This window comes from Hyla sarda, chromosome 1 (assembly GCF_029499605.1).
Source record: "Hyla sarda isolate aHylSar1 chromosome 1, aHylSar1.hap1, whole genome shotgun sequence".
Lineage (NCBI taxonomy): Eukaryota > Metazoa > Chordata > Amphibia > Anura > Hylidae > Hyla > Hyla sarda.
The window spans coordinates 276,466,225-276,490,666 of NC_079189.1; the positions used below are offsets into that span (position 1 = coordinate 276,466,225).

Below are 24,442 nucleotides of genomic sequence, written 5' to 3' on the forward strand. Positions count from 1 at the left end.
CTTATACTGCTCACTATGCCCCCCTAAATAGTCTCGCTGCAGAACACACCTGTCTTCCTGACCTGTCAGGTGGATGTCACCTAGCGTGTCTGCTCTAGGCCCACGGCTCAGGTTTAAATGTATAATTTATTGCACTGTAATGTATTGTCAATGCACTTTTATGCTCGTGTCCTAGTTAACTAGTCTGTGCAGGAGGATGCTTAGGGGATCACATGTCTGATTCAGTCAATCAGGTCTTCAGCCCTGCTCCCCCAAGACTGGCTAGATGGGGAGGAGCTAGTTAGTCGAGTGTTGGGAGAGCAGAGTAAGTGGAGGTCACCTTCAGACTGCTGCTGTGGACTTGTAAAGTTCCAAAAGGATAGCAGGGTATAGAAAGCCTCAATCAACTCCAGTCCTATTAGGTCCAATCTAGCAGTAAGACCTAACTTGGGATTCCCAAGTAAAGAGCAGAGTCAGTGTTTGTCAGCTGCAAAGTCTTATGCTCCAAGTCCAGTTCAGTCTCAAGAATATATCAGCAAGTAAGAAGATAGTCAGCAAGGACTACAAGTCCATAGTACCTAGAAGCAACTGTGATCCCTACAGCATTCTACAGCAAACTTTGCACTAAATACTGAACTGTTCCTTCCTAACCCGCAAGTCCCTGAGTAAAGTTAAAGCAGTTTCTGTAACCCTGCATCTGTGGTCATTATTGCCTTAGCGCTTGGCCCAGTAAACTGCTACCCTTGGAGTTCGGAGGTTAACACTAACCTTGGCGTCACAAACTGTTTCTATTTGTTACCTACAACCACCGCCAGCACACCTCACACCAGTGGTCACCAAAAGTACTCCCTATGGCCCCCTCTATCCCATATACTGCTTCCTATAGTACCACCTCCCCCCATTTATACTGCTCCCTATGTCTCCAATATACTGCTCCCTATGTCCACTAGCCCCAATACTGGTCACTTCTTCTCAACTTCCTTCCTTCCTCGTATAGCTTCCTTCTCCTCTGTGTAAACCGTAGCTGCTAGAACCTGTGATAACATCATCAGAAAGGTCCTTGTGTCAGAGTTTACTGCGAGTCCGTAGTAAACGGTGAGCACATACACGGTTTACTACTGACCTCGTAGCCACTGCCTCACTGCTCCTTGATTGGCTGGGCCACACACACATTCACACACCCTCTCGGCCCAGATAAAGGAGCAGCATAGCGTAGGGGGAGTGTAGTTAGAGTAGTTAAAGGGGAACTCCGGTGGAAATTTCTTTTTGACAAATCAACTGGTAACAGAGTTAAACAGATTTGTAAATTACTTCTATTAAAAAATCTTAATCCTTCTAGTACATATTAACTGCTATATAAAACAGAGAAATTTGTGAATTTCTTTTCTGCCTGACAACAGTGCTCTCTGCTGACACCTCTGTCTGTGTCAGGAACTGCCCAGATTAGAAGCAAATCCCCATAGAAAACCTCCTGTTCTGGACAGTCCTGACACGGACAGAGGTGTCAGCAGAGAGCACTGTTGTCAGGCTGAAAAGAACTTCACAAATTTCTCTGTAGTATATCTGTAGTATACAGCAGCTGATAAGTACTAGAAGGGTAAGGATTTTTAAATAGAAGTAATTTACAAATCTGTTTAACTTTCTGGCACCAGTTGATTTGTCAAAAAAAATAAAATAAATAATAATTCCACTGGAGTTCCCCTTTAACCTTACACTAATTACACTTGTCTCCCTCCATCCTTGCCTGATTCACTACATTAAAGGGGAACTCCGTGGAATTTTTTTTTTTGACAAATCAACTGGTGCCAGAAAGTTAAACAGATTTGTAAATTACTTCTATTTAACCTGTTGGGGACGAAGGGCGTATGCATACGCTCTTGCGTCCTGGTACTTAAGGACGAAGGGCGTATCCATACGCCCGTGGGAATTTCGGTCCCCGCCGGGCGGGGACCGGGCCGCGGTGACTGCTGATGTCTATCATCAGGCACCCCATGCAAATGCCTAGGGGGGTCATTAGACCCCCCCATGTCGGCGATAAGCGCAAATCACAAGTGAATTCCCACTTGCGATTTGCGCCGATTACGGGTCATTACGGGTCTATGGTGACCCGGAATAGAAGGGGGATCGCGGGTGTCTAAGATACCCACGATCCCACTAAAGCGATAGGAGTGGGATCTAGACGCGACCACCAATAGCAGATCAGGGGCGGGGGGGTTTACTTTCGTTTTCCCCGTCCTGCCCACCCACAATAGGCGGGGCAGAACGGGGAAAACGAAGAGGAGCGGCGCCGGAGTCCACTTACCCGTCCGGAGGCAGCGGAGCTACGGTGATCGGCGACGGAGATCTGCGGCGGCATGCGGCAGAAGAGGACGGCTCACTGGATGCGACGGAAGCCGTTGAGTAGTTGCCTAGCAACATCTAGAGGGCTACAGTCTAAGACCACTATAGTGGTCTCTAGACTGTAGCCCTCCAGATGTTGCAAAACTACAACTCCCAGCATGCCCAGACAGCTGTTTTCTGTGTGGGCATGCTGGAATTTGTAGTTTTGCAACAGCTGGAGGTCTGCAGTTTAGAGACCACTGCACAGTGATCTCTATACTGCCCTCTAGATCTTGCAAAACTACAACTCCTAGCATGCCCATACAGCTGTTTGCTGTCTGGGCATGCTGGGAGTTGTAGTTTTGCAACATCTGGAGGTCCACAGGTTTGCGCCCCCCCCCCCCCCCCCGCCCCCATGTGAACATACAGGGTACATTCACACGGGCGGGTTTACAGCAAGTTTCCTGCTTCAAGTATGAGCTGCGGCAAATTTTTCACCGCAGCGCAAATTCCTAGCGGGAAACTCACCGTAACCCGCCGTGTGACTGTACCCTAAAAACACTACACTACACTAACACATAATAAAGAGTAAAACACTACATATACACCCCTTACACTGTCCCCCCCCCCCCCCCCAATAAAAATGAAAAACGTATTGTACGGCAGTGTTTCCAAAACGGAGCCTCCAGCTGTTGCAAAACAACAACTCCCGGTATTTCCGGACAGCCACTGACTGTCCAGGCATGCTGGGAGTTTAGCAACAGCTGGAAGCACCCTGTTTGGGAATCACTGGCGCAGAATACCCCTATGTCCACCCCTATGCAATCCCTAATTTAGTCCTCAAATGCGCATAGCGCTCTCTCACTTCGGAGTCCTGTCGTATTTCAAGGAAACCGTTTAGGGCCACATATGGGGTATTTCCGTACTCGGGAGAAATTGCACTACAAATTTTGGGGGGCTTTTTCTCCTTTTACCCCTTATGAAAAGAAAAAGTTGGGATCTACACCAGCATGTTAGTGTAAAAAAAATTTTTTTACACTAACATGCTGGTGTTGCCCTTTACTTTTTATTTTCACAAGAGGTAAAAGGAAAAAAAAAATAGAATTTGTAACGCAATTTCTCCTGAGTACGGAAATACCTTATATGTGGGCGTAAAATGCTCTGCGGACGCACAACAAGGCTCAGGAGTGAGAGCGCACTATGTACATTTGAGGCCAAAATTGGCGATTTGCACAGGGGTGGCTAATTTTACAGCGGTTCTGACATAAACCCCAAAAAATAAATACCCACATGTGATCCCATTTTGGAAACTACACCCCTCACGGAATGTAACAAGGGGTACAGTGAGCATTTACGCCCCACAAGTGTCTGACAGATTTTTGGAACAGTGGTCCGTGAAAATGAAAAATGTAATTTTTTTGTTTGCACAGCCCACTGTTCCAAAGATCTGTCAAACGCCAGTAGGGTGCAAATACTCACTGTACCCCTTATTACATTCCGTGAGGGGTGTAGTTTCCAAAATGGGGTCACATGTGGGGGGGTCCACTGTTCTGGCACCACGGGGGGCTTTGTAAATGCACATGGCCCCCGACTTCCATTCCAAACAAATTATCTCTCTAAAAGCTCAATGGCGCTCCTTCTTAGCATTGTAGTTCACTCGCAGTGCACTTGACGTCCAAACATGAGGTATTTCCATACTCAAGAGATGGGGTTACAAATTTTGGGGGGCATTTTCTCCTATTACCTTTTGTAAAAAAGTAAAATTTGGGGAAAAACCAACATTTTAGTGGAATTTTTTTTTTTCATTTACACATCCGACTTTAACAAAAAGTTGTCAAACACTTGTGGGGTGTTAAGGCTCACCGTACCCCTTGTTACGTTCCTTGAGGGGTGTCGTTTCCATAATAGTGTGCGATGTGGGGGGTTTTGCTGTCCTGGCACCATAGGGGCTTCCTAAATGGGACATGCCCCCCAAAAACCATTTCAGAAAAACTCACTCTCCTAAATCCCATTGTTGCTCCTTCGCTTCTGAGCCCTCTACTGCGCTGGCTGAACACTTTACATAGACATATGAGGTATGTGCTTACTCGAGAGAAATTGGGTTACAAATTTTGAGAGGATTTTTTTCCTTTTACCCCTTGTAAAAATTCAAAAACTGGGACTACAAGAACATGCCAGTGTAAAAAATGAAGATTTTGAATTTTCTCCTTCACTTTGCTGCTATTCCTGTGAAACACCTAAAGGGTTAACACACTTACTGAATGTCATTTCGGATACTTTGAGGGGTGCAGTTTTTATAATTGGGTCATTTATGGGGTATTTCTATCCAGAAGACCCTTCAAATCCACTTCAAACCTGAACTGGTCCCTGAAAAATACCGATTTTGAAAATTTTGCAAAAAATTTGAAAATTGCTGCTATACTTTGAAGCCCTCTGATGTCTTCCGAAAGTAAGAACTTGTCAACTTTATGATGCAAACATAAAGTAGACATATTGTATATGGGAATCAATATATAATTTATTTGGAATATCCATATTCCTTATAAGCAGAGAGTTTCAAAGTTAGAAAAATGCCAAATTTCTAATTTTTCATGAAATGTTTAAAGTATCGCCGAAAATTTACCACTAACGTAAAGTAGAATATGTCACGAAAAAAACTATCTCGAAATCAAATTTATAAGTAAAAGCATCCCAGAGTTATTAAAGCTTAAAGTGACAGTGGTCAGATTTGCAAAAAATGCTCCTGTCCTTAGGGTCATAATGGGCTCCGTCCCCAAGGGGTTAAAAATCTTAACCCTTCTAGTACTTATCAGCTGCTGTATACTACAGATATACTACAGAGAAATTTGTGAAGTTCTTTTCAGCCTGACAACAGTGCTCTCTGCTGACACCTCTGTCCGTGTCAGGAACTGTCCAGAACAGGAGAGGTTTTCTATACGGATTTGCTTCTAATCTGGGCAGTTCCTGACAAGGACAGAGGTGTCAGCAGAGAGCACTGTTGTCAGGCAGAAAAGAAATTCACAAATTTCTCTGTTTTATATTGCAGCTAATATGTACTAGAAGGATTAAGATTTTTTAATAGAAGTAATTTACAAATCTGTTTAACTTTGTCACCAGTTGATTTGTCAAAAAAAAAAATTCCACCGGAGTTCCCCTTTAATGTAGTTTTACACAAACGTAGTGTAATTAGCGTAGTTGGCTTTGTTTCACAGGCAGATGGAGCGTAGTTTAGGACGTGTAGTGTAGTGTGTAGCCTAGTTAGTATATCTTAGTTTTACAGTCAAGGAACTACAACCCCCAGAATGCTCAGACAGCCAAAGGCTGTGCAGCAACATAAGAGTTGTAGTTTTGCAATAGGAGACAAGTATAGTTAGCATTTTCGCTTCTTCCTCCAAGCATTCCAAGAGTCATAACTTTTTTGCTTTTCCCCCTCCAGACCAATATGAGTGCTTGTTTCCTGCGCGTGCAATTGTACTATATAATGACACACTACATGTTGCCATAATAAGTACAGCAAAAAAAAAAAAAAGGATTATTTGGGGAGAGATTGAGGAGAAATTCGCAAATTTTGCAACTTTCGGGGGGGCTTTGCTTTTACATGGTGCACTTTCTGGTAAAAATAATGAAGGAGATTTATCAAGGGATTTAGAGGGTTTTTTTTGCTGACAAGTGTCGCATAAGAAGTCGCACGTTCGCGTAAGCAATTTTCAGTTTTCACTTTGCAGTGGTCAGGAATTTATTCAAGTGCAAAAGTTGCACGTAAGCAAAAAATGGCGCAAACCCCCTTCAAAAAGTTGCAAGTGTAAGCCAGATAAGACATCTTACTTTTGACAGCACTTTTAAAAAGTCCCATAAAAATTTGCAGTTGTGACTTTTTGTGAGACTTTTTGCCTGTTATAGCTTTTGCAGAACTACAACTCCCAGCATGCCCTTACAGTGAGGACATGCTGGAAGTTATAGTTACAACAGCTAGCGACCAGGTGATAGATGCAGGCGGGTGGCCGGGGGAGCGGAGCCGGCCGACAGGAATATGACATTACAGCAGTGTAATTTCATATTTTCCGGGCAGACCTGTGATTGGTCCAGACCTCCTGGCCAATCACAGCTGCCAGAGGGAAATATGAAGTTACAGTGCTGTAAATTCATTATCCCTGCCGGGAAGCCAGGGAGAGGAGCACAAGCCGCCCGCTTCTCTGGCTTCCTTGTCACCTGCCCGTGCCACAGGACTACAACTCCCAGAATGTGCTTATTGTAAGGACATGCTGGGATTTGTAGTCCTGCGGCGCGGGTGGATAACAAGTCTGTCACCTGCCAGCACATCACCCACGCCGCATGACTACAACTCCCAGCATGCCTTACAATAAGGACATGCTGGGAGTTGTAGTCATGGTGTGGTGGTGGTTGACAAGCTTGTCACCTGCTCCTGCTGCACGACTACAACTTCTAGCATGCCCTTACAGTAAGGACATGCTGGGAGTTGTAGTCCTGCAGTGGGTGTGGGTGTCAAGCTTGCCACAGCCCACGCAACTACAACTCCCAGCATGTCCTTACTGCAAGGCATGCTAGGAGTTGTAGTCGTGCAGCGAGGGGGCAGCTGGAGATGTGCGAGCAGATGAGAATAAATGTACTAACCTATTTTTCTGTGTTTTTTTCCTTCTCATTTCAGATCCGTATATGCTGTGGACTTCTTCAGATTTGGTGGACTATTACAATGACCAATGTTTTTTTTTAATGTTAATAAAATGCTTAACGAGGGCTTGTGGGAGAGTTTTTTTTAAATAAAACTTTTTTAAACATGTTGTGTTTTTTTATTTTTTATTTTTATTTACTTTACAAGCTTAGTAGTGGAAACTGTCTTATAGACGGAGTCTATTACTAAGCGATACTTAGCGTCGTTAGCACCAAAAATAGCTATCGCTAACCTCCAATTATTACCAGAGACGGTACCAACAGGCCCAGAACATCAAAATGGCGCTCCTGGACCTAGGCGGTAATAGGCTGGCATTATTTAGGTTGGGGAGGGCCAGTAACAATGGCCCTCGACCACCCTGGTAACGTCAGGCTGCTGCTGCTTGGTTGGTATCTGGCTGAGACAAAAAAATAGTGGGAACCCTATGCATTTCTTTTATATTTATTTATACAAAAAACATGTAGGGTTCCCCCTATTTTCATTCTCAGACAGATACCAACCAAGCAGTAACAGCCTGACATTACCAGGGTGGGCAAGGACCATTGTTACTGGCCCTCCCCAGCATAAATAATGCCAGCCTGTTACTGCCTAGGCCCAGATGCGCCATTTTTGACATTCCAGGCCTGTTGGTACCAGCTCTTCCCAGCACCCCTGTGGCAGTGGGTACCGGGGTAATAATTGGGGGTTAGCATTAGCTCTTTTTGGGGCTGACGCTAAGCCCCGAATTAGTAATGGACTCCGTCTAAGCCTGTAAAGTATATAAAAATTTAAAAAAAAAAACACGTTTATAAAACTTTCATTTTAAAAAACACTCCCCCACAAGCCCTCGCTAACCATTTTATTCATATTAAACAAAATAAAAGCTGGTCATTGTAGTTCACCAAATCTGAAGTAGTCCACAGAATACACAGATCTGAAATGAGAAGAAAAAAAACAATGGGTTAGTACATTTAGGGTGAAAAAGTGGTAAACATTTTTAAAACTCAACTTTCATGAACTTTTACTGCAAAAACCTGCACACAGCATGTGTGCTGTGTGCAGGTGGTTTGTATAACAACCTTTCTACCATTAGAAATAGGCTTATATTACCCAAAAAAAAAAAAAAAAATAAGGCTTGTTATGAAAGCCACGGACAGTCGGATAGGCGTGCGCGAGGTCCACGATGCCCCACCGCCAGCCATGCCCACCGACTAATTCAGCGTTGGGACTGTGATTGACACTGCGCAGGCGCACTGAGTAGAAAGACGGCATTGGGAGCGCGCGCTCGCAAGCATTATACGCATCGGCGCGCACGTTAGAAGAAATGAACGGCGCATGCGCTGGGACCTGTGTGTCAATCACACAGTCTCCCAGCGCTGAATTACAGTCTGTGGGCATGGCTGGCGGCGGGGCATCGCGGACCATGCGCCAAGCCTACCCCACTGTACATGGTTTCATAAAAAAACTTTTAGGGACCTATTAGGTAGAAAGGTTGTTATACAAACCACCTGCACACAGTACACATGCTGTGTGCAGGTTATTGTAGTAAAAGTTCATGGCAGTTGCGTATATATATATATATATATATATATATATATATATATAGTGGCGTACCAAGGGGGGTTGCGGCCCGCTCCGGGTGCCACTCACAAGGGGGGTGCCACGATGGAATGCCCCCCCCCCCCAATCCACTGGCGTAGCGGCTGGGGTGCGGACCGAACCGGGCGACACCAGCCTGAAGGGGTGACACCATGCCGCTCAGTGACAGGGGAGCCCCCCTCATCTTCAGCTGCGCTCACTCCTGTCCTTTCACACACCATTACCTCGCTTCGCCGACCCCCCGTTTGCAGATGTGCTGGCGGCGTGAGGTGTTTTTTCGCGCCCCCGTGAATCATTGCGTCCGCTCCTCCCCCAGCTCTCCAGAGCTGGGGGAGGGCAGAGCAAGGGGAGAAGGTACACGCCCCCTCCTTCATCTCCCCTCCCTGAGCTCAGGACGGACGTAGATCTCTATACAGGGAAGCACAGATACACGGGGTTCATACAGCCAAGCAGAGATGCACGGGGTTCATACAGGGAAGCAGAGATGCACAGGGTTCATACAGGGAAGCAGAGATGCACGGGGTCCATACAGGGAAGCAGAGATGCACAGGGTTGATACAGGTAAGCAGAGAGGCACGGGGTTCATACAGGGAAGCAGAAATGCACGGGGTTCATACAGGGAAGCAGAGATGCACAGGGTTCATACAGGGAAGCAGAAATGCACGGGGTTCATACAGGGAAGGAGAGATGCACGGGGTTCATACAGGGAAGCAGAAATGCAAGGGGTTCATACAGGGAAGCAGAGATGCATGGGGTTCATACAGGGAAGCAGAGATGCACAGGGTTCATACAGGGAAGCAAAGATGCACGGGGTTGATACAGGGAAGCAGAGAGGCACGGGGTTCATACAGGGAAGCAGAAATGCACGGGGTTCATACAGAGAAGCAGAAATGCATGGGGTTCATACTGAGAAGCAGAAATGCACAGGGTTCATACAGGGAAGCATAGATGCACAGGGTTCATACAGGGAAGCAGAGATGCACAGGGTTCAGACAGAGAAGCAGAAATGCACGGGGTTCATACAGGGAAGGAGAGATGCACGGGGTTCATACAGGGAAGCAGAGATGCATGAGGTTCATACAGGGAAGCAGAGATGCACAGGGTTCATACAGGGAAGCAAAGATGCACGGGGTTGATACAGGGAAGCAGAGAGGCACGGGGTTCATCCAGGGAAGCAGAAATGCACGGGGTTCATACAGAGAAGCAGAAATGCACAGGGTTCACACAGGGAAGCATAGATGCACAGGGTTCATACAGGGAAGCAGAAATGCACGGGGTTCATACAGGGAAGCAGAGATGCACAGGGTTCATACAGGGAAGCAGAGATGCACAGGGTTCATACAGGGAAGCAGAAATGCAGGGGGTTCATACAGGGAAGCAGAAATGCACAGGGTTCATACAGGGAAGCAGAGATGCACAGGGTTCATACAGGGAAGCAGAGATGCACGGGTTCATACAGGGAAGCAGAGATGCACAGGGTTCATACAGGGAAGCAGAGATGCACGGGGTTCATACAGGGAAGCAGAGATGCAGGGGGTTCATACAGGGAAGCAGAGATGCATGGGGTTCATACAGGGAAGCAGAGATGCACAGGGTTCATACAGGGAAGCAGAGATGCAGGGGGTTCATACAGGGAAGCAGAGATGCACAAGGTTCATACAGGGAAGCAGAGATGCAGGGGGTTCATACAGGGAAGCAGAGATGCACAGGGTTCATACATTGAAGCAGAGATGCATGGGGTTCATACAGGGAAGCAGAAATGCAGGGGGTTCATACAGGGAAGCAGAGATGCACGGGGTTAATACAGGGAAGCAGAGATGCACGGGGTTCATACAGGGAAGCAGAGATGCACAGGGTTCATACAGGGAAGCAGAGATGCACGGGGTTCATACAGGGAAGCAGAGATGCACGGGGTTCATACAGGGAAGCAGAGATGCACGGGGATTATACAAGGAAGCAGAGATGCACAGGGTTCATACAGGGAAGCAGAGATGCACAGGGTTTTTACAGTGGTCTTCATGTCAGCGTTTATTGCACAGCAGCTTTGAGAGAAAATCATGTCAGGAGGGACGTACAGGAGAAATAACACTGTAGCATGTACAGCTTCATCCAGGGGAAATTGAGAAGGAGGGGAAAACGGATTTTGGCGGCGGCCGCCAATTGAAATCTACACTTGCAGAATTCTGCAAGTGGAGTTTTAGATTAAATCATTAACCTGTCTAGGACCAAGGGCGTACCTGTACGGTCTCAGGGTTTCCGGACACCACCGGTAACTGGGCGGTGAACGGAACGGGATGCCTGCTGAAATCGTTCAGCAGGCATCCCGTGCCAATGCCTGGGGGGCTCCTGAGCCCCCCATGTTGGTCAACTCAGACCGGAGATTTGTGGCGATTCCAGGTCATATGTGTCTCCGGTGACCCGGTTAATAAGGGTGTTCAGGGCTGTCCAAGACAGGTTCAATCATCCTGAAGTGATGGGAGTGAGGTGTCAGCGGTGCCACCCCACCTATCTCTGCTATTGGTCGGTCAGAAGCGACTGACCAATAGCAGATCAGGGAGGTGGCGCATGGGTTAAAATTCAGTTCCCACGGTAGTCCGGGCAGAGCAGGGAAACTGTGATGTGAGCAGCGGTGGAGGTCCCTTACCAATTGCGTGCAGCGATCCTCCTCTAAGTGTGGTGGGCAGCGATCGTGCTGTTGAGGGGAGCCAGGAGCTGAGTACTTTCCTAGCAACATCTGGAGGGCCATAGTTTGGAGATCACTGTGCAGTGGTCTCTAAATGGTAGCCATCTAGATCTTGCATAACTACAACTCCCAGCATGCACAAACAGCAAATGGCTGTCTGGGCATGCTGAGAGTTGTTTTTGTGTACCTCCAGCTGTTGCATATCTACAACTACCAGCATGCCTTTCAGTTATCAGAGCATGCTGGGAGTTGTAGTTTTGCCACAGCTGGAGGCCCACTGGTGAGGAAGCACCCAGTTAGGTAACAGAACCTAACACAGTGCTTCTCCACCAGTGAGCCTCAAGCTGTTGCAAAACTACAACTCCCAGCATGTATGGTCTGTCAGTGCATGCTGTGAGTTGTAGTTATGCAACATCTGGATGGCCACAATTTAGAGACCACTGCACAGTGATCTCCAAACTGTGGCTTTCCAGATGTTGTTAGGCAACTACTCACCTCCTGGCTCCCGTCAACAGCACGATCGCCGCCCGCCACACCTAGAGGAGGATCGCCGCCAGCAGTCGGTAAGGGACCACCACCGCTGCTCACATCACACTGAACTTTAGCCCTCGCGCCACCTCCCTGCTATTGGTCGGTCGCTTCTGACCGGCCAATAGCAGAGATAGGAGGGGTGGCACCCCCGCCACCTCACTCCTATCACTTCAGGTTGATCGAAGCTGTCTTGGACAGCCCCAAACACACTTATTTACTGAGTCACCGCAGACATGTACTGTGTTTCCCCGAAAATACACCCTACCTCGAAAATAAGCCCTAGCTGGATCATATAATAAAATAAGACCTAGACCAGTGGTCTCCAACCTGTGGACCTCCAGATGTTGCAAATGTTTGCAACATCTGGAGGTCCGCAGGTTGAGGACCACTGACCTAGGCAATGCGCGGACTGCAAATATTAAAAAACAAACTTTAACTTACCTTCGTCCTCCGTTCCCCCGTTGCTAAGGAACCGGCCTCACTGTCCTCTGCTGTTCTCGCTGCGGTCCTGGGGATGGGAACGTCACAGAGCCTTCAGCCTATCACCGGCCGCAGCGATGTCCCGCCTCGGCCGATGATAGGCTGAGCGCATTGTCATGTAAGGAGCTGGCCGGCTCTTACATGACAGTCGGCTCAGCCTATCATCGGCCGGTGATAGGCTGAAGGCTCTGTGAGGTCCCAACACCAGGAAGCAGCAAGAACAGCGGAGGGACCATGAGGCCGGTTCCTTAGCAATGGGGGAATGGAGGACGAAGGTAAGTTTAAGTTTGTTTTTTAATATTTGCAGCCCGGGCACAGGAATACAAAGTACAGCGCAGCGGCTGATAATTATTTGGCAGGGGGGAGAGAAGCTGCGCTCGCGGGTGACATACGATTAGTCCCCCGATGAGGGGTGCAGCGCTGGGCTCATAAACCGGAGGAGGGGGGACATTGGGGGGCAGAGCTGCGCCCATCACATGATGATGTGTAAATACTGTTAAATACTGTGGAACCACCATGTTGTTCAATGTACATACTGTACCGTAAATAAATGAGCCCTACCCTGAAAATAAGCCCTAGTGTGTTTTTTGTGACTAAAAGTAATATAAGACCCGGTCTTATTTTCGGAGAAACACGGTATGACCTGGAATCGCCACAAATCTCCGGTCTGAATTGACCAACATGGGGGCGCTCAGGAGCCCCCCAGGCACTGGCATGGGATGCCTGCTGAACGATTTCAGCAGGCATCCCGTTCCATTCACCGCCCGGTTACTGGTGGTGACCGGAAATCCTGAGGCCGTACAGGTACGCCCTTGGTCCTAGACAGGTTTATTGTGGTGTCCCGGTACTGTATTAAATACCGTACCTTGTATGGTGGTCCCCAAAGTCAGAGTAACTACGCTCAGGTAGGGTCCCCCACGTGGGACAGCCCCTAGTCGCCTCTCCTCTACTCTAATTCTGTAATGTTTATACATGGACATATTTGGTAATAATTTATATTAATATAATGTGTAGTATACTCTCCTTGCTAGCGTCGCATGACCTTCGGTCATGTGACCATGTTAAATCCTCTATGGTATGTTAGAGGACCTTTGGAGGTCCTTGGGTCACATGCTACCCATAATCCTCTGTGAAAGTGACTGACATCAGTATGGACCAATTAGCTCTAGTCCAGCCCCTGCCCATATAAGGGAGCTGTAGCCAATTACCGCTCTCTTGGGTTGCTGCTCTCGTGGATGCCGGACTAGCAGGATGGATCTGCGCAACTTTCAAAGACACTCTAGGCTTAACAACCTAACGGCCTCAACAGAACCTAAACCGTGAGTTTTAAACTAATCCTAATTTAGTTGCGTGACTTCTGGACAGCAACTAAATCCCCTAAATCCAGTGGAACAACGCATATCATCCTAAAGACTAAATTGCTTAAGGTCCCAACCTTTGTCAATCTCCAAGAGAATTTGCATTTGTAGAGACTGTTCCTGTTGTGAAGTTTGCATAAAATCTTCAGTAAAAGTTCCAACTGTTTTCAGCAAACTCTCCGGTTGTGGACATTCAATTATTCTATACCTCCCTATCACTCTTGGGAAGGGTGGCGGTAGGACAAGCATTACAGAGAAGCCCTCACCCTGACGTCACGAATAGCAAGGGTTAACCAGACACCCTTTAGTCACCGCACAGCTACACTCCCCATACCCTACTCCCCCAGGCTATCACATAATGATTTAATCTAAAACTCCACTTAAAGAATTCTGCAAGTGTAGATTTCAATTGGCGGCCGCCGCCAAAATCCGTTTTCCCCTCCTTCTCAATTTCCCCTGGATGAAGCTGTACATGCTACAGTGTTATTTCTCCTGTACGTCCCTCCTGACATGATTTTCTCTCAAAGCTGCGGTACAATAAACGCTGACATGAAGACCTCAGTAAAAACCCTGCTTCCCTGTATGAACCCTGTGCATCTCTGCTTCCCTGTATGAACCCTGTGCATCTCTGCTTCCCTGTATAAACCCTGTGCATCTCTCCTTCCCTGTATGAACCCCGTGCATCTCTGCTTCCCTGTATGAACCCCGTGTATCTCTGCATGAACCTCGTGCATCTCTGCTTCCCTGTATAAACCCTGTGCATCTCTCCTTCCCTGTATGGACCCCGTGCATCTCTGCTTCCCTGTATGAACCCCATGCATCTCTGCTTCCCTGTATGGACCCCGTGCATCTCTGCTTCCCTGTATGAACCCCATGCATCTCTGCTTCCCTGTATGGACCCCGTGCATCTCTGCTTCCCTGTATGGACCCCGTGCATCTCTGCTTCCCTGTATGAACCCCATGCATCTCTGCTTCCCTGTATGGACCCCGTGCATCTCTGCTTCCCTGTATGAACCCCGTGCATCTCTGCTTCCCTGTATGGACCCCGTGCATCTCTGCTTCCCTGTATGGACCCCGTGCATCTCTGCTTCCCTGTATGGACTCCGTGCATCTCTGCTTTTCTGTATGAACCCCATGCATTTCTGCTTCCCTGTATAGACCCCGTGCATCTCTGCTTCCCTGTATGAACCCGTGCATCTCTGCTTACCTGTATGAACGCTGACATAGAAATGCACATGGTTCATGCAGTGATGTTCATGTCCTGTACAAACCCCATTCATTTCTATGTCCTCTTTATGGGGCTAATGAACACCCATTGAAAACGCAGAAGCCAGCTGTGAAGTCCGTCCTCCCCCTTGAAGCCCAAGGAAACCTGCGTTATACATAGCACACTATTTATAACTCAGCCCTGGTTGGGAAACACTGGTATACACACACAAAAGGGACTACAACTCCCAGCATGTGTCATTCAGGAGTCTTCGGTCTGTGGTATAACACCAGCATGCTGCCTCTGTAGTCTCCTGGAAGTTGTAGTTCACCACACCTCTACAGGGCATACACCAGTGTTTCCCAACCAGGGTGCCTCCAGGTGTTGCAAATCTACAACTCCCAGCATTACCTGCTTGGAAAACACAGGCATACACACACCTAACAGGGACTACAACTAAGAGCATTCCCTGGTTGGGAAACACAGGCATACACACACCTAACAGGGACTACAACTCCCAGCATACACACACACCTAACAGGGACTACAAATCCCAGCATACACATACACAAACCTAACAAGGACAACAACTCCCAGCATACACACACACCTAAGAGGGACTAGAACTCCCAGCATACACACACACATTGCAGGGACTACAACTCCCAGCATACACACACACACACACATAACAGTGACCCCCCCCCTCCTCCTCACATAGAAATCATCCCCAGTCAGAGATTTATTCCCAGTCCCTGCAGTACATCCCCAGCCTGTGTACAGTAAATACAGACAGAGCTCAGGCAAGGGAGATGAGAGAAAGGGCATGTACTTCTCCCCGTGGAGATCTACGTCCTCCTGAGCCGAGGGAGGGGAGATGAGGAAGGGGGCGTGTACTTCTCCCCGTGGAGATCTGCGTCCTCCTGAGCTCAGCTCGGGGAGATGAGGGAGGGGGCATGTACCTCCTCTCTCCCCTCGCTCTGCCCTCCCCCAGCTCTAGCTTCGGAAATCTTCGGAGAGTTGGGGGAGGAGCGGACGCAAGGATTCACGGGGGCGCAAAAAACCTGCGTCCAGCCGAGCTCAGGGAGGGGAGATGAGGGAGGGGGCGTGAACCTCCTCCCTCCCCTTGCTCTGCCCTCCCCCAGTTCTAGCTTCGGAAATGTTCGGAGAGCTGGGGGAGGAGCGGACGCATGGATCTACGGGGGCGGAAAAAAACACCTCACACCGGTGTGAGGTGAAAAATAGGGGGCGTGGCTTAATTATCTGCAGACGTGTCGTGAAAAAATCAATCCCATGTCTCTGCCCTCCACGTGCGGTGGAAAATCAAACCCATGTCTCTGCCCTCCACGTGCGGTGAAAAAAATCAAACCCATGGCTCTGCCCTCGCTCCTCCCTGCTCTGCCCTCGCTCCTCCCCGCTGTAGCTTCTGCAAACTTGCTCCTCCCCCTTCTAGCTTCGGCAAACTTCGGAAAGGGGCAGTCCGATTTTTTCACGGGTTTGAATTTTTCACCTCACACCGGCCAGGGTCTGATGAGGGATGCCCCTCTCCGATGTTTGCCGAAGCTAGAGGGGGGAGGAGCAAGTTTGCCGAAGCTACAGCAGGGAGGAGCGAGGGCAGAGTCATGGGTTTGATTTTTTCACCACACGTGGAGGGCAGAGCCATGGGTTTGATTTTTTCACCATAGGAGATAATTAAGCCACAACCCCTCACCCCCCTCCCCGAGGATGGAGAGCGCAGCTCTGCATAATACAAGAAGACGGGGAGAATGAGGACGTACACAGCTCCTTCCCTCCCCCTTCTCTGTACACACAGTACCTAATTTATCACGGGGAAGTTTCAAATTTGCACGGGGGAAACACAGAGCGGGTGAGGGGAGAGGGAATATGCACAGCTCCTCACCTCCCTAATAACTGCTATGTGTGAAGGAGACATACTGCACTGCACGGGATGGGGATGAGAGGACATTTTACACGGGATGGGGATGATTTCTATGTGTGAGGAGACATATTACATGGGATGGGGATGATTTCTATGTGTGAGGAGACATATTACATGGGATGGGGATGATTTCTATGTGTGAGGAGACATATTACATGGGATGGGGATGATTTCTATGTGTGAGGAGACATATTACACAGGATGGGGATGTATAGACTGCAGGGGAATAAATATCATACTGGGGATGATTTCTATGTGTGAGGGGGGGGGGGGTGCTACTGAATGACACATACTGGGAGTTGTAGTCCCTGCAATGTGTGTGTATGCCAGTGTTTCCCAACCAGGGAATGCTGGGAGTAGTAGTTTTGCAACATCAGTAGGCACCCTGGTTGGGAAACACAGGTGTATGAACTACAACTCCCAGGAGACTACTGATACAATAGAGGTGTTGGTGAACTACAACTCCCAGGAGACTACTCAGATACAATAGAGGTGTTGAATGAAAAATGCTGGGAGTTGTAGTCCCTGTTATGTGTGTGTATGCCAGTGTTTCCCAACCAGGGAATGCTGGGAGTAGTAGTTTTGCAACATCAGTAGGCACCCTGGTTGGGAAACACTGGTTTATGAACTACAACTCCCAGGAGACTACTGATACAATAGAGGTGTTGGTGAACTACAACCCCCAGGAGACTACTCAGATACAATATAGGTGTTGGTGACCTACAACCCCCAGGAGACTACCGAGATACAATAGAGGTGTTGGTGAACTAAAACTCCCAGGAGACTACTAAGACAATAGAGGTGTTTGTGAACCACAACTCCCAGGAAACTACTGAGATCCAATAGAGGTGTTGGTGAACTACAACTCCCAGTAGACTACTAAGATACAATATAGGTGTTGGTTAATTACAACCCCCAGGAGACTACTAAGATACAATATAGGTGTTGGTTAATTACAACCCCCAGGAGACTACTAAGATACAATATAGGTGTTGGTTAATTACAACCCCCAGGAGACTACTAAGATACAATATAGGTGTTGGTTAATTACAACCCCCAGGAGACTACTAAGATACAATATAGGTGTTGGTGAACTACAACTCACAGTAGACTTCTATGACAATAGAGGTGTGGTGAACTACAACTCCCAGTAGACTACTAAGACAATAGAGGTGTTGGTGAACTACAACTCTCAGGAGACAACAGAGGCAGCATGCTGGTGTTATACCACAGACTGAAGACTCCTGAATGACATGCTGGGAGTTGTAGTCCCTTTTGTGTGTGTATGCCAGTGTATCCCAACCAGGGCTGAGTTATATTAGTTTGCTGTGTATAACGCAGGTTTCCTGGGGCTGCAAGGGGGAGGATGGACTGCACGGGTTGGTTTCTGCTATTTCATGGTGTGTTTATTATCCCCATAAAGAGGACATAGAAATGTACAGGGTTTGTACAGGCATGAACATCACTGTATGAACAGTAAGCATTCTTACAGCGACGTAGAAATGCACAGGGTTCATACTGGGAAGCAGAAATTCATGCGGTTCATATGTGGAAGCAGAGATGCACGGGGTTCATTCAGGGAGGTAGAAAGGCACGGGGTTCATACAGGGAAGCAGAGATGCACAGGGATCATACAGGGATGTAGAAATGCATGGGGTTCATACAGGGAAGCAGAGATGCACAGGGTTCATTCAGGGACGTAGAAAGGCACGGGGTTCATACAGGGAAGCAGAGATGCACGGGTAGTTCACCAACACCTCTATTGTATCTCAGTAGTCTCCTGGGAGTTGTAGTTCACAAACACCTCTATTGTCTTAGTAGTCTCCTGGGAGTTTTAGTTCACCAACACCTCTATTGTATCTCGGTAGTCTCCTGGGGGTTGTAGTTCACCAACACCTCTATTGTATCTGAGTAGTCTCCTGGGAGTTGTAGTTCACCAACACCTCTATTGTATCAGTAGTCTCATGGTAGTTGAAGTTCATACACCAGTGTTTCCCAACCAGGGTGCCTACTGATGTTGCAAAACTACTACTCCCAGCATTCCCTGGTTGGGAAACACTGGAATACACACACATAGCAGGGACTACAACTCCCAGCATGTGTCATTCAGTAGTCCCACCCCACCCCCCCCTCACACATAGAAATCATCCCCAGTATGATATTTACTCCCCTGTAGTCTATACATCCCCATCCTGTGTAATATGTCTCCTCACATATAGAAATCATCCCCATCCCATGTAAAATGTCCTCTCATCCCCATCCCGTGCAGTGCAGTATGTCTCCTTCACACATAGCAGTTATTAGGGAGGTGAGGAGCTGTGCATATTCCCTCTCCCCTCACCCGCTCTGTGTTTCCCCCGTGCAAATTTGAAACCTCCCCGTGATAAATTAGGTACTGTGTGTACAGAGAAGGGGGAGGGAAGGAGCTGTGTACGTCCTCATTCTCCCCGTCTTCTTGTATTATGCAGAGCTGCGCTCTTGCGCTCTCCATGGCTTAATTATCTCCTGCAGACGTGCGGTGAAAAAATCCAACCCATGGCTCTGCCCTCCACGTGCGGTGAAAAAATCAAACCCATGGCTCTGCCCTCGCTCCTCCCCGCTGTAGCTTCGGCAAACTTGCTCCTCCCCCTCTAGCTTCGGCAAACTTCGGAGAGGGGCGGTCTGATTTTTTCACGGGTTAGAATTTTTCACCTCACACCGCCACCGGAGGGAAGAATCGCTGCCAGGTGAGTGTGTCTATGTGTGTCTGTCTGTGTGTGTGTCTATGTGTGTATCTATGTGTGTGTGTATGTCTGTCTATGTGTGTGTCTGTCTATGTGTGTGCATGTGCTTGTCGGCGGTGGGGGGGGCGACTATGCTTCCTAATGTGGGGAAACTGCGCATCCCTAATAATGTGGGGAATCTATGCTTTCTAATGTGGGGAATCTATGCTACCTAATGTAGGGAATCTATGTTACCTAATGTGGGGAAACTTCACTTCCTAATGTGGGGAAACTGCTACCTAATGTGGGGAATCTATGTTTCCTAATGTGGGGAATCTATGCTTCCTAATGTGGGAAACTATGCTTCCTAATGTGGGGAATCTGTGCTACTTAATGTGGGGAATCTATGCTACCTAATGTGGGGAATCTATGCTACCTAATGTGGGGAATCTATGCTTGCTATCTATGCTACCTAATGTGGGGAATCTATGCTTGCCCCCCCCCCCCCCCGCAGCGTGATCGCAGGGGGTGACCCACTATAGAGGTAGCCGGAGGGCTTACCTCTGTTCCCTGCAGTCCCGGCTCTGTCATTGATAGATCGTCGCTGGAACAGGCTCTATCAATGGATCACAGAGCACACAGATCAATTGAGTTCAATAGAACTCTATTCATCTGTATGAGGAATCTAATGATTCCTCCTAAAAGTCTAATAGTGTAAAAAAAAGTTTTAATAAAAGTTTAAAAGACACACATTAACCCCTTCCATGTTAAAAGTTCAAATCACCCCCTTTTCCTATAAAAAAACATGTAAACATAATAAAAATAAACATATTTGGTATTGCTTCATGCGTACGACCTATTGAAATATAACATTATGTATCCCGTACGGTAAATGTAAAAAAAAAAAAATACCAAACCACAGAATTGCAATTTTTATAATATCCCATAAAAAAAAAGTTAAAAAGTGATTTAAAAAAAAGTCAGATCAATACCAAAATGCTACCGATACACAGATTATGGCGCAAAAAATGAGCCCTCATACAGAATAGTATGCGGAAAAAAAGCAACAGGGGTAAAAAAAAAAATGGCAATTAAAAAAGATTGAAAAAGTTCAGAATTTTTTAAAAATAAGTAAAACATGACGTAAACTATAAAAATCTGGTCTTGCTGTAATCAAGCCGGCCTAAAGTATGAAAATAACATGTTATCTCAACCACAAGGTTAATGGCATAGAAAAGAAAACCACCAAATCTGCAAAATTATCTTTTACTATTTCAATTTCACTTCACCTAATATATATAATATATATATTTTTTTTTTTCCGAAAATATTTTATTGAAAAATTAAAAGGCATCATTATAGTAGGTAGTTATAGCTATTATAGTGCGAGGAGGAAAAAGTGAAAGCGTAAAAGCGAAAATTGTCCCGGACAAGTGTATCGTCATGAGGGACAAGTAGATTTTGCTCCATTTTAGTCCCATGGACAAGTACGGTAGTTTATTATAAAATTTCCACACCCCTGGTCCTCTTCAACTTTTTTATTTTACCGTATACTGGGATCTATAAAGGCTCATTGTTTGCACCATGATCTTTAGTTTTTATCAGTACCATTATTGTTTCATGGGTTTTTCTATCACCTTTTATTTATTTTTTTTCAGATGTGAATATATATGATGCGATTAAAAATCTATATTTTTGGACTTTGTATTTGTTTTTTACGTTTCCGTCATTTCCCATACGGGATCATTAACATAATATTTTAATAAATCAGACATTTCTGCAAGCGGCAATACCAAGAATGGGGACTTATTTTATACCTTTTTTTTTTTGAATGCGGAAAAAAGGGAAAAAACTTTTTGGGAGGTGGGGGAGCTTATTTACTTTTATTCAAACTTTTTTTTTTTTTTTTTCCTTTTTTACTTTTTTGCTCGATGGCAGACCTGAGAAGAAGACACCATGATGGCAGCAGGAGGAAGGTGAGGAGACCTCCAGCCATCATCTTAGCCGATCTGATCTTCACAGCCATGCCACCGGTGATCAGATCAGCTACTAGAACCACCAAACAGCCACAGATGCCATGATCAATATTCATCACGGCATCTGAGGGGTTAATGGCGGACATCATGGCAATCACTGAGGTCTTCCGTTACCGTTGGGTCCCTGGCTGCTGATAGGAACTGGGACCCACAGCTCCTGCACTCGCTTCATAGACGCATGACGTACATGTACGTCCTGGTGCGCTAAGTCCCAGGCACCCAGAACGTACCTATATTCCCTACATCCTCTAGGGGCTAATGTAGCAGAGGTGAATGTGCTATGCTATGTTTATGAAGTAGAGGCAAGTGCGCCATGAGTAGTGCTAGTTAATTCACAATACTCAGCCATCTATATGTATACTCGTAATGAATTAACTAGGGGTATTTAGCCATCTACTGTTCTTAGGATTCCATAAACCCACCTCCATTCCTGCTTTGTCACTAGAGGCGGAGCTACACATAAGATTGCAAAGCTAGAAAGGAGGCGATTAGGTTCTCCAGAGGGAGAACTCCCAAAAATGTACTTACCCATTTTTTGTGCTTTTTGCTTCTTCTTATTATCTTAGACAAGTGAATGCGGAGGACTACGTTGGATTCGGTGAACTATGTCGATGACCTGCGTTTTTATTTTTTTATAACATAGTAGCATAGGTTGAAAAAAAAGATGAAAACTCTACTGTGTTGATCCAGAGGAACGCAAAACTCTCCATAAAGATGATGCCTATTGTCCCATGACAGAGCATTGCCTACCCTAATATGGCAATCAGAATAAATCTGTGGATCAATGCTCTATCCCCATAAATCTAATATCCCTAACCAGTAATATTATATTTTTTCAGAAGAACATCCAGGCCTCCCTTGAAGTCTTTCTTACAGTGGGGCAAAAAAGTATTTAGTCAGCCACCAATTGTGCAAGTTCTCCCACTAAAAAAGATGGAAGAGGCCTGTAATTTTCATAATTTTCATCATAGGTATACCTCAACTATGAGAGACATAATGAGAAAAAAAAATCCATAAAATCACATTGTCTGATTTTTAAAGAATGTATTTGCAAATTATGGTGGAAAATAAGTATTTGGTCACCTACAAAGATTTCTGACTCTGGCTGAGCGCACTGTCATGTATGAAGCTCTGGCTGGCTCCTTACATGACACACCGCTGCGGCCGGTGATATGCTGATGGCTTTGTGACGTTACCGTCCCCTGGAAGCGCTAAGAGGTCCGCAGCGGAGGACCATGAGGCCACTACTGGAGCAACGGGGGAAAGTGGGAAGGTGAGTTAAAGTTTATTTTGTTTATTTTTGCAGCCCGGCCACAGGAATATGTAAAATTCATGCAGTACAGATGTCCTTTAATTTAGTATTCAAAATGACATTACATTCAGAAAGTTTGTTAACCCTTCAGGTGTTTCACAGGAATAGCAGCAAAGTGGAAGAGAAGACCTAAAATCTAACATTTTTGCAGTAACATGTTTTTGTAGCCCCATTTTTTTTTTTTTTTTACAAGGGGTACAGGGAGAACCCCCCCAAAAAAAATATGTGACCCAATTTCTCTCGAGTAAGGAAATACCTCATGTGGATGTAAAGTGCTCTGTGGGTGCACTAGAGGGCTCAGAAGGGAAGGAGCAACTTTGGGATTTTAGAGTGAGAATTTTGCTGAAATGGTTTTTGGGGGGCATGTCGCATTTAGGAAGCCCCCATGGTCCCAGGACAGCAAAAAAATAAAATAAACCCACATGGCACACTATTTGGGAAACTACACCCCTCAAGGAACATAACAAGGGGTACAGTGAGTCCTAATGCCCCACAGATGTTTGATGAATTTTCCTTGAAGTTGGACATGAAAATGAAAAATGTGATTTTTTTTCACTAAATTGGGGGTGTTACCCCAAATTTTTAATTTTCACAAAGGGTAATAGGATAAAAAGCCCCCCAAATATTTAACTCCATTTCTTCTGAGTATGAAAATACCCCATATGTGGATGCAAAGTGATCTAAGGGCGCACAACAGGGCGCATAAGAGAAGAAGCGCCATTGGGCTTTTGGAGAGAGAATTTGACTGGCATTCAAGTCGGGGGCCTGGTGTGTTTACAAAGCCCCCCATGGTGCCAGAACAGTGGACCCCCCACCTGTGACCCCATTTTGGAAACTACACCCCTCACAGAATTTAAGAGCAGTGAGCATTTATACCCCATTGGCGTTTGAAAGATTTTTGGAACAGTGGGCTGTGCAAATGAAAAATTAAATTTTTCATTTTCACGGACCACTGTTCCAAAAATCTGTCAGACACCTGTGGGGTGTAAATGTTCACTGTACCCCTTGTTACATTCCTTGACGGGTGTAGTTTCCAAAATGGGGTCACGTGTGGCTGTTTTTTTTTAATTAATTTTTTTTAGCATTTGTCAAAACCTCTGGTACGATCAGCCACCCCTGTGCAAATCCCGAATTTAGGCCTCAATGGTACATGGTGTTCTCTCACTCCTGAGCCCTGTTGTGCGCCCTCAGAGCAATTTATGCCCACATATGGGGTATTTCCGTACTCGGGAGAAATTGCCTTATTTATTTTGGGGGGCTTTTTTTCCTTTTACCTCTTGTGAAAATAAAAAATTAAGGTAAAACCCAGAATGCTAGTGTGAAAAAAGAAAAATTTTAAACGAACATGCTGATGTAGCCCCAATTTTTTCATTTTCAAAAGTGGTAAAAAGAAAAAGGCCCCCCAAAATTTGTAACACATTTTCTCCCGAGTACCTAAATACCCCATATGTGGCCCTAAACTGTTGCCTTGAAATACTACAGGGCTCCGTATTGAGAGAGCGCCATGCACATTTGAGGCCTAAATTTGTAACTAACATAAGGGTGGATGTTCAGATGGTAGAATGTCCAAGCAGAAAATTTCTGTGCAGATGTTCAACCGACAGCGGAGCACTGGAAGAACATCCAAA

At 46.3% G+C, this 24,442-nt stretch overlaps 1 protein-coding gene across 17 annotated transcripts in view; it reads right to left on the reverse strand.

Moving 5' to 3' along the window:
* The window catches only part of UNC13A (unc-13 homolog A), a 701,496-nt gene that overhangs the window by 589,615 nt on the left and 87,439 nt on the right, over window positions 1-24,442 (reverse strand). The window contains exon 1 of one of the 17 annotated variants that reach the window (XM_056572653.1): window positions 6,931-6,950. The exons of the other annotated variants lie outside the window; for them this stretch is intronic. The gene's annotated coding sequence lies outside the window, so the exon portion shown is untranslated. Of the gene's footprint in view, window positions 1-6,930; window positions 6,951-24,442 lie in introns of those variants that run through there. 17 annotated transcript variants of the gene reach the window in all.